Source organism: Phaseolus vulgaris, chromosome 8, assembly GCF_051622355.1.
Source record: "Phaseolus vulgaris cultivar YP4 chromosome 8, ASM5162235v1, whole genome shotgun sequence".
Lineage (NCBI taxonomy): Eukaryota > Viridiplantae > Streptophyta > Magnoliopsida > Fabales > Fabaceae > Phaseolus > Phaseolus vulgaris.
The window spans coordinates 55,731,962-55,741,734 of NC_143505.1; the positions used below are offsets into that span (position 1 = coordinate 55,731,962).

At 30.5% G+C, this 9,773-nt stretch overlaps 1 non-coding gene and 1 pseudogene across 1 annotated transcript; one reads left to right on the plus strand and one right to left on the minus strand.

The window, feature by feature from the left end:
* On the minus strand, positions 1 to 2,785 carry LOC137825383 (uncharacterized). Its single transcript, XR_016514941.1, has 9 exons — positions 2,570 to 2,785; positions 2,356 to 2,437; positions 2,003 to 2,280; positions 1,745 to 1,927; positions 1,565 to 1,657; positions 1,353 to 1,460; positions 842 to 1,273; positions 197 to 208; positions 1 to 147 (listed from the first exon to the last, which is right to left on the minus strand). It is a non-coding gene; the product is annotated as an uncharacterized LOC137825383 (transcript).
* Positions 2,786 to 2,951: 166 nt separating this feature from the next.
* On the plus strand, positions 2,952 to 4,531 carry LOC150025671 (CRM-domain containing factor CFM3, chloroplastic/mitochondrial pseudogene; annotated as a pseudogene).
* The last annotated feature ends 5,242 nt before the right edge of the window (positions 4,532 to 9,773 follow it).

Below are 9,773 nucleotides of genomic sequence, written 5' to 3' on the forward strand. Positions count from 1 at the left end.
TCAACAATCCAGCATCCAACATTTAACACTAGCTTCCACACCAAACCAGCATCTACACCAAATCATCATATTAGACGATGCTGGTATATCTCCAGCAAACCATCCTGAACCAATGTTTATGATCTCAGATTCAAGCAGACCATAATTCTAAAACAAATTCTCCAACAAAAGGGTCATCAGAAATCAATCAACATACCTGAAACAAAACCTGAGATTTGTAAAGTCACCTGCTAGATCTCAATTATGATTTGGTCTATTTGATTTTCATACTAATGTGATCTATAAGAATTTGCAATTAAGACGTGGCAGATGACCTTTGTTGAAGCAATCCATCCCGTGACTCTTTGTTGTTGCTTAGCTCCTTGTGGCCAAGAAATTGTAGGCAACATATATTAGGTGGGGACCATCGATTTAACTTCACCCATTCACGGGTAACATCAACTCATGCATGATTAAATCTCATCAAAAGAAAAAGCACAAAGAAAAGAATGATACAAAGTAGTGGCATGTAACTACATAGTCCTAGCTAATATCAAGGTTTAAGGGTTAAAAATTGCAACCAAAAAACATTAGTCTCATTTGTATGTATGTAATGTTTTTACTGCAGTAAGAGTTTAAAAGATTCCATGATCTATATATCAGTAGTGACCCTTTAGAAACTATATAGGGAGACTGTTTGGGAGGATCAAAGAGGTGTTTTAGGACTTCTTGGGGTCATCACGACCAGAAGTTTTTTCTACTCATAGGATATTTCCAAAGCAATAAAAAAATAATTAATAATATTTTAGAAATATAAAATGTAATTATAGACATAGTAATGGAACAACATAACAGAACTTACAGTATTTGAAGGAACATTTGAATTGTTAAATGATAAAGCTCCTAGTAGAGTAGCCATTTGACGTTTCATCTCCCTTTCAATTTCTTGCTTCATTTGATCATGTTGAGTTTTCATAGAAAGATTTTGATCTTCAATTAATTGACGTTGAGATTGTAGTTCACTTTGAAGCTGATTGTTAGCCTCTTTCTGCTGTTGGATTATGCTAGTCAAATTTTGTACTTCTAACTCTAAATCATTTGCTCTTTTTTGTTCATTCTCCATTTGACTTTGAATAATCTATCTTTGTGCATGTCTTTTTGCCATTGATACACTTCCTATACCTTGTGAGTGATTTGGTTTTGTTCCTAGTACATATGAAAAATGTTGAATCAATGGCACAAGTGCTTTTCAAATTTCTTCTCCATACACTTCGCTCACATTTTTCAAATTTTCCTACACAATGTTAACAAAAAATAATTAACATAGGCAACTAGCATTGAATTAAATCACTACACTACTTTTTTTTACTTACCATAATTTCTTCTCCATTAGGAATACACCAAGTGCCATCAGATCTCATACGTGTAGCCTTCCATACTTCCATTGCATTCGGCCATTCCTCACTTTTTAATTCTTCTTTCTATTGAAAACAAATAAATAAGGTAATATAATGATACATTAAATAAAGGAACAAAACAAACTTTTATATGTGAAACATAAAGAAATCATATAAAACAACATTACCATTTCAAATGCCTTTTGGACAATTGATTTAGTGCCGATAATTGATTTAATTCCTTGTTTACTTCAACTAGCTTTATTTTTCAAGCTCCTTTCCTATAAATATAAAAATAGAAATAATTTAATATTATAAAAAATAAAATTCAAATTTAAGATATAGATATACAAAGAAAGTAACCTTACCTGAAACTTAGAATCATTCCATTTGTTATTTATCAACCAATTCCAATCTTCGGGTACTACATCACGTGGCCTACCTTTATTTTGGATATATGTCTGATACAAATGGTGATGTTTATTTCTATATTGCTTTTGCAACTACTTCATTGCATGTTCTTTATCCTTTTCCATCAAAGATAATGCATCCTAAAGTCATGAAGTTAAAGAGTACCAAATAATCAAAATAGATTAAATATATAAATAAAAATTAATTAAGTACACTTATATGAATAGAGTAATACTAATCTTCATATGTTTCCACATTAGAGTTAAATCATCTTCAGATATCTCCTTCCAAGTTTTAACTTGTAAAGGAGCCTTTTGACGTATACACACAGTTGCTTCAGCCTTAAAATACTTTGCATGTTTTCCACATAGTTTAAAATAAGGAGGGGGAAATTGGATGTCAAAACTATTTCCCATTACCATTAATTTTTCTCTTTTCTTTGGAAGTTTGGCATTAATGGTATGCCCATGTCGCTTCTTAACAACATGTTGACCTAAATTAGGGAAATAAATCAATACCAATTTCACTAATTATTTATTCAATCTAGAAAAACATGTTATACAAATACATGTACTTGTTTCATGTTGGTCAACATTAACCAACTCAGATGCATTGACCCTTTTAGAATTTAATCTTAATGGTCTTGTTATCTACAAAATATAAAGTAAATAATCACAAAAGCTTAAGAATGAGTAACACTATCAACCTAAATTAGCTACATGTTACTTGTGTAATTAAAATAAACACAAACATTTATACATTTTAAGAATCTCATTACATACCTTTTTTTTATTGTATTTTTCATCTTCACTTGAATATTGAAATTCTTCTAATTCTTTGGGTCTATACTCTTCATCGTGATCTTCATCTCTTTCTTTTCCCTTCTTGTTGTTGGTATTTTGAGTTGGGACTTTCAAAGAATAAGCTAAATGTGATAATCCCAAAGCCTCTAGTTTTTCTTTATTTTCTGCAATTCTTTGTAGCATTTGTTCTTCATATTTAGACATGTCTCCAGTGAACAAAAGTTAAGATATAATATATATGGTTCCTCCATTTTTTTCTGTTAAAAGTTCAAGCTGCAAGCTCAACTAATGTGAATAATTGTTATAGAGAACCTATATAGGTTGCTGCGAGTTAGTCCTTCATTTGTCCCTATTCCTCAGCATGACAGCAGCACCTTTCCTTATATTCCCAAATGTTGGTAAGGTGGGGTCCTATTGGCTTCTATTCACAAACCAGTATCTAATTCTTTCGTATATAACTATCTAAGGAGATGGCTTTGTGTGAGAGCAAAATTGATGTCTGTAGTGGCAGGTTTAAGGCCTAGTAATGTAGAGATACAGGGTTTTTTTTTTTTACCTCTGTTTCAACTTGTTTTGGGTGTTTAAGCAGGCAGGTTTTTGTTTTTGTTTTTGTTGTGATCATGTTGTAAAAAACAACTTTTGTTCTCTCACCATGGAAGGACGTGGCTGGGGGATTGGAAAGGGTGGCAACAAGAACATCTTTGTTAGTTAGCTAATACTGGACCATTAATTATTAATCATGATGTTGGTAACAATTATGGTTGAATCAATCAGACCATCACAGGTTTGGTCTCAAGGAGTTTTGATGTAGGGAAGAAAATTTTGTGCATTCTAAATATAGAAAGGTATGCAAGGGAAAAGAAAAAAAAGTGGGAAAAGTAGGTATGCTGGAACATTAATTAAACCTGTTTGGATGTGTCATTATCCACTAAATTGGTTTTTCAAACTGGATGGCTTTTCCATTCTGGCTTCAGCAAAGTTCAACATGTGTAACTGAGAAAGATTGCGCTGAGGACGATGGAGAGGTTCGATGTAGGACTGAAGGGCATCATGCAGGAGTTGGTGGCTTCCGTTCACCAAAAGTGGAGGAGGGATAGCGAAGTTGTGAAGTTCAAGTTTGGTATTCCTCTTTCTACTCACAAGAAAAAGGCTCATCAACTCCTTGAGAGTAAAATTGGGGGCATAGTGATATGGCGATCGGGCAGTTCCATAGTATTGTATCGAGGTATGACCTACAAGCTTCCCTGCGTTGAATTTTATAAGAAAGTGAATCATGTGGATAACTCACTACTTGTTGGAAGTGGAAGTGATAGAGAAGCGAGCGTCCAAGAAACAGTTGAAACTACAGAGCCATTTATCCAAGACTCTGAAGAGTATTTGAAGGACATGAGTGAAAACGAATTGATGGAAATGTGTGACCTCAACCATTTGTTAGATGAATTGGGTCCACGTTTCATAGATTGGACAGGCCGTCAACCATTGCCAGTTGATGCGGACTTGTTGCCTGTTGTGGTTCCATGATATAAAACCCCATTCAGATTTCTTCCCTATGGATTAGGGCCTTGTTTAACCAACAAAGAAATGACCAACTTCCGTAGACTCGCAAGAACAACAGCTCCACACTTTGGCCTTGGCAGAAACAGAGATTTACAAGGTATAGCTAGTGTTATGGTCAAGCTGTGGGAAACAAGTGCTATTGCAAAAATAGCCATCAAACGAGGTGTTCCCTTTACAAATAATGACAGGATGGCGGAAGAACTTGGGAAATTAACTGGGGGAACTCTACTTTCCAGAAATAAAGAATATATTGTATTTTACAGGGGCAATGACTTCTTGCCTCCTGTTGATGCAGGGAAGAAAATTTTGTGCATTCTGAATATAGAAAGGTATGCAAGGGAAAAGGAAAACAAAATGAGAAAAGTAGGTATGCTGGCACATTAATTAAACCTGTTTGGATGTGCTATTATCCACTAAATTGGTTTTTCAAACTGGATGACTTTTCCATTCTGGCTTCAGCAAAGTTCAACGGGTTTGATGCCCATATCAAAACAAAACAGAAAAGTTGACAATGAATCTCCCTACATCCTCATCTTTCAACAATACTATTATATGACAAAATAAAATAAGTAAAAAATTATAAATTTGTTACCTGTATCTCAAATATAGTGATGAGAGAACAAATCACTCTGCAAAACCTATACACAAATAAAGCAAGTTGAAATTGAAATCAGAAAATAGGGAATAGAAAAAAATTATAAATTTTTTACCTGTATCTCAAATATAGTGATGAGAGAACAAATCACTCTGCAAAACCTATACACAAATAAAACAAGCTGAAATTGAAATCAGAAAATAGGGAGTAGAAAAAAATTATAAATTTGTTACTTGTATCTCAAATATAAGGATGAGAAAACAAATTACTTTGCAAAACCTATACACAAATAAAACAAGCTGAAATTGAAATCAGAAAATAGGGAATAGAAAAATTTTAATTCATTTGAAACCCATAAACCACCCGCATAATGATATTGTACTGGTTAAGCAGAATAAAAAAAAGTCCACCCCTCAAATCCTAAATGGATTTAAATCTCAAATTTCATAATAAAACCCTAATCTATGAGAAAATGAAAAAATAGAAGATAACTTATACCTTATTTTGATTCTAAAGAAGAAAAAACCTTCAAAGTTAAATGTGTTTTTGGTTCATAAGTAAGTACCTGCACCCAAAACTGTAAATGTTGAAGAGCGCCAAACTAATGCGCGTAAATTATTTTTTGATAGGTAGGCAAAGACTGTTTCTTACTTCAGCAGTTGCAGCAGTTTTTTAATTTATTTACAACAATTGTATGTGACAACAATTGTATGTGACATCTAATACTGCTAAAGAAATGAGGTGGCACAAAGATAGGCCTTTTAGGGAAGATGGGAAAATGAGACATCCGGCTGATTCTATAGCTTGGAAGAATTTTGACTCACAATATCCATCTTTTGCGGCAGAATCACGTAATGTTAGACTTGGTCTAGCAAGTGATGGTTTCAATCCATTTGGAAATATGAGTACTACATATAGTGTGTGGCCAATAGTTCTAATTCCTTACAATTTGCCACCTTGGATGTGCATGAAAGATCCTTATTTCATAATGTCAACACTTATTCCAGGTCCTAGAGCTCCAGGAAATGACATTGATGTCTATTTACAACCTTTGATTGATGAATTGAAAGAACTATGGGAGAACGGTGTAGAGACATATGATGCATCAATGAAAGAAACATTTCAATTATATGCATCTATTTTGTGGACTATTAATGATTTTCCCGCATATGGAAATCTATCAGGATGGAGTACTAAAGGAAAATTAGCATGTCCTTGTTGTAATGAGGATACATGGTCCTTAAGTTTACCAAATGGAAAAAAAAATTGTTATATGGGAAGTCGTCGATTTTTGCCACTTGATCATTCTTGGAGAAATAATACCAAAGCCTTTGATGGTACTAAAGAAAATCGTTCGGCTCCTAAACAATTATCTGGAGATGATATAGTGCAACAATATCAACAATTTGATCAGGTTAGTGGTATTATTTGTTTATCATTTAAACATTGAGTTATAGGTTTAAATATGAGCATTATTATTTTTATCTTATTTATTTTAAATTTAAACATTAACAATGTAGTTTTCTTGTAATCTTTCTTCATACATTAACTAATTATTTCCTTTACATATTTTTTTTAATAGCATCTATATATTCATATTTTTATTAATGATAAGTATATGCAGGTGACATTTGGTAAGTTTGTTAGGAAAAGAAAGCGAGGAAAAATTCAAGTATGTAAGAATTGGAAGAAAAAAAGCATTTTCTTTGAGCTGCCTTACTGGAGATGTCTAAAATTACGTCACAATCTAGATGTTATGCATATTGAAAAAAATGTTTGTGACAACATAGTTGGAACATTGTTGGACATTGAGAAAAAGACAAAAGACAACATCAACTCCCGATTTGATCTTGCCCATATGGGTATACGTTCAGAGCTACATCCGACTATGATCGAAGAAGGAAAATACACGTTTCCATATGCATGTTATACCATGTCATCTTAAGAAAAACATGCATTTTGTGAATTTCTATTTCATTTAAAGGTCCCAGACGGTTATTCATCCAATATTTCTCGTTGTATAGATGTCCAAGGAGGGAAAATATATGGGATGAAATGTCATGATTGTCATGTATTTCTGCATCGTTTTCTCCCTCTTTCAATTCGTGGTGTTCTTCGAAAGGAAGTTTGTGAGGCCTTAATTGAACTTAGTTATTTTTTTAGAGAGATATGCTCTAAAACATTAAGTTTAGACACTTTACATTTGCTAGAAAAAAGTATAGTTTTGACCTTGTGTAAGTTGGAGAAAATATTCCCTCCTTCCTTTTTTGACATAATGGTCCATTTACCCATTCACTTGGTAGATGAGGCAAAGATTGGTGGTCCAGTACAATATCGTTGGATGTATTCAATTGAAAGGTACCTTCGTAGACTCAAATCATATGTAAGAAATAAGGCTCGCCCTGAAGGATGTATTGCTGAAGCTTATATTGCACAAGAATGTGTGCACTTTTGTTCGAGATATTTGGATGGAGTTGAGACAAGATTAAATAGATATGGAAGAAATTATGAAGGTGATGTACAACAGTTAAATAAATGAAAGTTTAAAATTTTTCTGCAAGTCGGAAAATCATCACATGCAAAAAAATATGTCGAGTTAAATGTAGTAAAACAGGAACAAGCAAGAAATTATGTTCTCCAAAATTGCGATGAAGTCTCACCTTTTATTGAGTAAGTTATTTTCTTAAATTACACATTTATATTATTGTGATTATATATAATTTATTATAATTGTGTATTTTATTATCAGGTTGCACAAACAAGATTTGGAGAAAGCAAATTCACAAAATGTGGAACAAAGACATCAAAATGAATTTTTTCAATGGTTCAAAATATATGTAAGAATTAACTAAATCTGTTTGACTATTATTATATACATTAAGCATATTTATCTTATTATTTTTTCAACAGGTTTCACTTTTGAAAAGAGGAGACAACAGAATAATAAATGAGTCATTATTTCACTTGGCATGTGGTCCAGATTCACGTGTTTTTCGATGTACAAGTTATTTGATAAATGGTTGGAGGTTTAATGTAAAGGATAGAGATATGTACTTGAAGTCACAAAATAGTGGAGTTTTAGTTAGAGGTGATGAGAATACAGGTAATTTAGATTACTTTGGTGTCTTAACATATATTATTGAATAAGTTACTCTGGTGGAAGTACTGTTGTTTTATTTAAATGTGATTGGTGGGATGTGTATTCCAAGGGGAGAGGATACAAAGAAGACAAATATGGATTTATTCTTATTAATACTAAACGTAAATTGAAGACTAATGAGCCATATGTCTTAGCTAGTCAAGTTGAACAAGTGTATTATGTTAAGGATACCAAAGATCCTAATTGGCTATTGGTAGTGAAAACAAAGCCTCGAGATTGGTATGATATGCCAGATGAAGTGTGTCAAGAAAATGAAGACGTTGGCTCAGTTTCATTTACATCTAACGCGTCAGATAATGAGCATGCGTTTTCATTGAATAGAAATGACTTAGGCCAATCCATAACCACTGGAAATCCAATGATGCCTATGGAAGTTATTGATGATGAAGATGAAGAAAGTGATGATGCAAGTATTGATGTAACGGATGATGAAGAAAACAATGTTATTGATGAAGATGATAGTGATGATAATTGATTTTTTTATATCATTTTGTAAAATAAATTTTGTTATTAGTTATGTTTATTTTTTTTAATGATAAATATTTAAATGAATCATATATATATGTATATAGAGAGAGAGAGTAGAGAGAGAATAATTTAGATGATTTAAATTTTATATGCTGAATTTAAATTTGAATTGAATATCATAATAAAAAGTATAAATGTATAGAAGTATGAATATATGAATAAAAGTATCAAAATAAGTATTGTAATTGGAAAGTGGCACAATGGAAGTAAAGTTGTTTCTTCAATAAAATATCATGTTCAAATTTCAAGTAGAAAAAAAAATAATGTTTTTTCTTTAACAATTACAGTGATATAATAATAATAATAATAATAATAATGAAAATTAATATTATAGGATCCTTATTACTTTATAAGCATTAAAAAATATTAATTATATTCTTATCTAAAGAAAAATAAATTTATCATATGATATTTTATATTAATGAATAATTATTTATGACATGTATATTTTGTCATTTTTAATGAAACAACTGTGACAAATTAAATATAGTCACAACTAATATATAAATAGTGACAAATTAAAATATACTCACTACTAATATACAAATAGTGACAAATTTTATATATATCACTATTAATTACATTATTACAAAATAAAAATAATGTTCACTTATAAAAAGGAAGATCATAAATTCAAAATATAAAATAATATAAATTTAATAATTTTTTTGTCAGTTATATATATATATATATTTAAATTTTCTATTATAAACGTAAGAATGAATTTATGACATATTATTATTGACATAAATTTTATAGTAATTTTAAAGTGGTATAATGGGAGTGTTAAAGTTATTTTTTTTACCTCATTAAAGAGTCATGTGTTCAAACCTAAAGTAGAACAATTATTTTTTACTACTAATATAAATATATCTAATGGTAATTTTGTTTTATTAAATATATAAAAAAATTATGACATGTTTTAACAAACTAATAATTAATAGTTTGCCATTCATAATAAATAAGTGTTAATTTATAAATATTTAATAACTTTTATATTAACTATATTTTTATTTTAAGAAAAATAATTTTATTATATCACTTTTTAGTAATTATTTATGTGTTCTTAATTTTTTAATATACTTATTGTGATATTTTTTTAGTTTTGTCACTATTACAAACAATATTAGTGATAAGAAAAATAATAATCATAAATAATATATTAATAGTAATAATTGTTTTATTTATCATTGATTTTTTTCACTAAAACTATTTTTCTAGTTGTGAAATGTTTTAGCTAACATCATTGATATTATTTTATTATTGATGTAGGTCATAGTTATTTTCCAATCAAATTTAGTCAGATATTTTGATAAATATTAACAATGTTTTTTTAGCTTATA